Source organism: Pan troglodytes, chromosome 16 (genome assembly GCF_028858775.2).
Source record: "Pan troglodytes isolate AG18354 chromosome 16, NHGRI_mPanTro3-v2.0_pri, whole genome shotgun sequence".
Taxonomy (NCBI): Eukaryota; Metazoa; Chordata; class Mammalia; order Primates; family Hominidae; genus Pan; species Pan troglodytes.
This window is the reverse complement of record NC_072414.2, coordinates 23,693,811-23,699,606: the sequence shown is the minus strand read 5'-3', so window position 1 is coordinate 23,699,606 and position 5,796 is coordinate 23,693,811. Positions and strand designations below refer to the sequence as shown.

Genomic DNA, 5,796 nt, shown 5'->3' with positions numbered 1-5,796 from the left:
TCAAATCAACCAATTGCAACTGTATACCTTTTAACTCATTTGCTCTATCTATATATATTTTATATATATGGTATGTCATATTTTATATATATGGTGTGTCATATATATAAAATATATATAATAGTTATGTGTGTGTATATATAGGCACATGTGCATATTTATGAATATATATTTATATGTGTGTGTGTGTATATCATCGTGGGGTTTTTTTTCTGAACCATTTGAGACTGGTAGAGACATCATGCCCCTTTACCACAGAAAATTTCAGTGCATATTTTCTTTTATAAAAAGGACACTCTCTTTCATAACTATAGTGCAATTATTAAAATCAGAAAATTTAACACATACAATTCTAGTATCTAATCTACACTCCATATTCAATTTTATCAATTCTCTCAATAATGTATTTTATAGCCATTATTTTCCTGGTCCAGGGTTCAATCCAGGATCTTAGGTTGCACTTAATTGTCATGTCTTCTTAGTCTCTTTTAATCTGGAACAGATCCTAAGCCTTTCTCTTTCTTGATTTGGTGTTTTCCAAGAGCATGGACAAGTTAATTTGTAGGATGTCTGCCAATTTGATTTTTCTGAGGTTTCTTAAAGTCCTGTTATGGATTTTTGCCAGCAATGCCACGGAAGTGATGTTATGTCCCTCAGTGCATTGCATCAAAAAGGCGTATGGTGTTGATTTGTCCCATTACTGGTTATGTTAATTTTGGTCACTTGGTTAAGGTAGTGGAAGTTTCTCCCCTGTAAAATTATTTCCCTTTGTAATTAATAGGATTTTGCTCATTAAACTTTTATCTAGTAGTTATCTACTAGCTTTAGCACTCATTGATGAATTTCTAACTATTATTCCTCCTACACTGGCATTCTTCTGTATGTAAGAGGTTTTTCTTCTCCATTTACTTAATCATCTATTTATATGGACTTATGGATCTTATTTTACCCAGTAGATTATATTCTGTTACTACCATTATTTATTGTGATGCTCAGGTTGCCCCAGATTTGGTGGGTGGGGAATCCCTTCAAACTAGCTCTCTGTCCTTTGGATTTGTGTCCACTGTTCTCTCAACACCTCCTTCCTTTCTGGTGCAAGGAGGTTGTCTAGGATTTCCTTTTACAGTCTTTGCTCCAGCACTGAAATCAGCCTTTTCCTAGGAAGTTCTGCTTTCTTTTATTTAGGGAATGTTATTTAGAAATAAAAATTTGGGTGCTGGATGTGCTCATTGCTTCTAGGCCTTGTCATAATTAAGAAATGTAGGTATGTATCAAAAATGAGAACTTATATTGATACTTTCAGCCCCGATCTGCACAACCCTTCCCATCTTGGTAACTCCTTTTACCAGTAGTAAGACACTTTGCTTTCAATAATCTTAATATATTTACTCATTTGTTCAAATCTAGAATACACAGAAAGTGGTATCAGAATTGCCATCAAATACTAAAGAAAAAAAATCAACCAAGTATAGTTCAACATTTGTGTGGTAGTATTTTTAGGTATAATTTACATCAGTAAAAAGCACATTTTAAGTGTGCAATTGAACAGATTCTGACAAACGCATCTACCAATATAAATGACACCCCTACCAAGATACAGAAATTTTCTCTCACCCCAGAAAGTTTCACTGTGCCCTGTTCCAGTTAATATCCTCCAAAAGCAACAAGTTTTCTAAAAATTATTTAGACTATATTTGTTTTGCCAATTTTAAAACTTCAGGTAGGCCGGGCCTGGTGGCTCATGCCTGTAATCCCAGCACTTTGGGAGGCAGAGGCAGGTGAATCACCTGAGGTCAGGAGTTCGAGACAAGCCTGACTAACATGGAGAAACCCTGTCTCTACTAAAAATACAAAATTAGCCTGGTGTGGTGGCGCATGCTTGTAATCCCGGCTACTCAGGAGGCTGAGGCAGGAGAATCACTTGAACCTGGGAGGTGGTGGTTGCAGGGAGCCGAGATCACACTCCAGCCTGGATGAGAGTGAAACTCTGTCTCAAAAAAAAAATATATATATATATGTAAAAACTGCTATGGAGTTTGATTTACCTTGTTTCCAGCTTCTATGAGATTTACCCATATGGCCGAGTATATCCATATGTCGTTCTTTTTTTATCATTGAATAGTAAGTATTCTATTGTAAAGAACATATGTATACATATGTGTGTGTATGTGGTGTGTGTATGTATATAAATACACACCACAGTCATTACCCATTCTCTTCTTGATGGACATTTGGGTTGTTTTCAGTGTTGTGTCACTATTAATAAAGCTGTTTTAATCATTCTTGTACAAGTCTTTGTGTGTGTAGACACATGTTTTCATTTCTCTTGCATAAATACCTAGTGGGGAAACTCCAGGATAATAGGGTTGATGTTTGCTTAGTTTTATAGAAAGCTATCATATCTTTTTCCAAATGAGTGGCATCATTTCTATGTTCCCTCCAGTAATGTAAGCAAGTTCCAGATGCTCCCCATCCTTGTCAACACTTGATGTTGTAAGATGTTAATTTTAGCCATTCTAGTGGGTATCAAGTGGTATCTGTTTGAGGTCTAAATTTTCATTTTCCTGATAACTAATGATGTTGAGCACTTTTTCATCTACTGTTGACCATTTCTATATCTTCCTTTTAAGTTCCTCTTCCAAATTTTTGGCAATTTTTTAAAAAAAATTGGATAATCTGCCTTTTCATTGTTGCCATAGGACTTTTATCATAGAGGTTAGAATTAAATCATTTGTCAAGTCTATGTCTTGTGAATATTTTTTTCTCATTTGGGGATTTGTCTATTTTCTAAATGATGCTTTTCAGTGAGTTGAAGTTTTTATGTTTTGATAAAGTCTAACATGTTCATTTTTTTCTTTTATGATCACTGCTTTCTGTGTTCTGAGAAATCTGTAGCTACCCCCAATTGTGAAGATAGAAGACTGTGTTTACTTCTGAAAAAGGTTATAGTTGTAGGTTTAATGTTTAGTTTTGTGACCCATCTTGAATTAATCTTTGTTTGTGGCATTAGGTAGGAATTGAAGTACATTATTTTCCCACATGAAAATGCAGCTATTCCCAGCAACCTCTGCTGAAGCCTTCTACCTCTGAATTACCTTGTCATGGTTGTGGGTTTCTTTCTAGCTCTCCTGTATTTTGTACTATTGAGCTATATCTTCATCTTTGTCCCATTGATTTATATATTTGCCTTCATGCCCATATCATATTGTCTTGATTACTGTAGATTTATAGTAACTCTTTAAGTTCTATAAGACTTCCAGCTTTATATTTTTCTAGATAATTTTGGCTATTCTAGATCAATTGTATTTTTATTTAAAATTTTGAATAATTTTGTCAGTTTCTACAAAAAGGCCTACTGGGATTTTTAGAAATAGAATTGTCTTGAATCTGTAGATTAATTTTGGGAGAACTGACCCTAATATTGATGTTTTGAATCTATGAATGTAATATATTTTTCTATTTTGTAAGGTCTTCTTTAATGTCTCTCAACAGAGGTTTTTGTTTTAGTGTAGAAAGCCATGGCACCTTTTGCTAAATTTATTCTGGATTATTTTATGTTTTTTCAAAGCCATTATAAATTGATTTCTTTTAATTTCATTTTCCAACTTTTTGCTACTAGTGTATAATCATTTTCCAACTTTTTGCTACTAGTATATAAAAATATAATTGATGTTTTTGGCATATTGACCTTGTAACTTGCAGCCTTACTAAATGCATTTATTAATTATAGAGCTTTTAGAATTTGCTACACTGACATTCATATCATCTACAAATAGCAAAACTTTTCATTTTTCCTTTTTAACCTTTATCCCTCTTTTCTACTTTATTGCACTGGCTACAATCTTTTGTACAAGTATTAAGACTAAATATGCCTAACTTGTTTTTAATCATAAGGGAAAATAATTCAACGTTTCATCATAAAGTAAGATTCAAGGATAGAATTTTTAAAAATGCCCTGTATTGCAGGAGGAATTCTTTCTTATTTCAAGGTTGCAGGATTTTTTTTAAATGAATAGGTATTAAATTTAGCAAATGTTTTACTCTTTTTTAGTTAATATAGTAAATAATTTTTATTGGTTTTTGAATGTTTGCCCTATCTTATGTTCTTGGGATACACTCTACTTGGTCTTGATTATTTTTCATGTATTACAGGACTCAACTAATACAGTATGAGTGATTATGGCAATGTTCATGTTGGTTGTTGATCTGTTCTTTTCTTTTCACGTTCTTCTTTTAGTGTCAGAGGTATGCTAGCCTCATGCCAAACTTGGGAAATGAGTTTTTCTTTCTCTTATCTTCTTAAAGTTGTATAAAATTACTATTATTTCTTCCTTAAATATTTGATAGAATTCACCAGTGAAGTCATCTATGTCTTTTTTAAGGGAAGAATTTTCATAATAAATACGATTTTCTTAGCAGATACAGATTCAGAATAAAATATGCAGTTCAGATTTTCTGTTTCCTTTTATGTCACATTTAGTAAGTTGTGTTTTAAAAGAAATTTGTCTAATTAATCTAAATGTCTAATTTATGAACATATTTCTTCACAGTATTTTCTTATTCTTTTTATGTGTGTAGAATCTGAGGTTCTGTTCCCTCCTTCATCTGTGATGCTGATGATATAAGCGAGCTCCTGCTTTCCCTCTTTCCCTCCCTCACCTCCTCATTTCTCTCTTTCATCAGTCTTGCTAGGTGTTTGTTTACCAGTCTTATGAATCTTTCAATGAATCAAATTTTAGATTGTTTAATTTTCTCTTCTTTTCTTTTTTTTTTTTGAGATGGGGTTTCAACATGTTGGCCAGGCTGGTCTCAAACTCCTGGCCTCAAGTGATGTGCCTGCCTTGGCCTCCCAAAGTGCTGGGATTACAGGCATGAGCTACCATCCCCAGCTGTTGATTTTATTTATTTTCTATTTCACTGTTTTCACCTTTCTTTTTTCCTTCTTTCTACTTACTTTGGTCTTGATTTGCTTATCTTTCATATATACTTAAGGTGAAAACTTAGATCACTAATTTTAAGCCATTCCTCATTTATGTGTTTAATACTATAACTTTCACTGGAAGCACAGTTTAGCTGCATTACCAAAATTATATGTTTTTATTATCTTCAAGTTTAAAATTATTTTCTAACCTCCCTTGTGTTTTTCCTTTCTCTCATGAGTTATTTACATGCATGTTATTTAATATCCAAATATTTGGGACTTTTTTACATATCTCATTTTTCATGATTGCCAGATTAATTCCTTTTTTGTCATAGGACATATTCTGTGTTATCTCAGCATTTTGAATTTTATTGAGACATGTTTGGTGGATCAGCATATGGCTTTTTCACCAAGATATGAAGGCTCTTTTTGCACTTGAAAAAAATTATATTTTACAGTTTTGAATTAGAGTATTCTGTAAATGACAATTAGGTTATATTTGTTGATGATGTTCTGGTCTTCTATATCCCTGCCTTTTCTGTCTAGTTGTTCTAGCAGTTCCTTTAGAAATAAACATCAAAATCATCCACTATGGTTATGGATTTGTCTATATTTCCTTTTAGTCTTGTCATATTTTGCTTTATATATTTTGAAGTCGTGTATTTATATGTATTTATTGTCTTCCTGGTGAATTAATATTTTCATTATAGTGAGGTGTTTATCTCTGGTAATACTTTTTTCTTGAAGTCTCTTTTGTTTGATTTTAATACATCCATTCCAACTTTCTTATGCTCACAGTTTGCATGTCATATATATTTTTAACCCCTTTTCATTCGCGCTACCTATGTCTTTATATTTAAAGTGAGTATCTGTAA

At 32.7% G+C, this 5,796-nt stretch overlaps 1 protein-coding gene across 2 annotated transcripts in view; it reads left to right on the top strand.

Moving 5' to 3' along the window:
• Positions 1-5,796, top strand: part of OTUD7A (OTU deubiquitinase 7A) — a 393,053-nt gene that overhangs the window by 121,798 nt on the left and 265,459 nt on the right. The gene's annotated exons all lie outside the window — the stretch shown is intronic.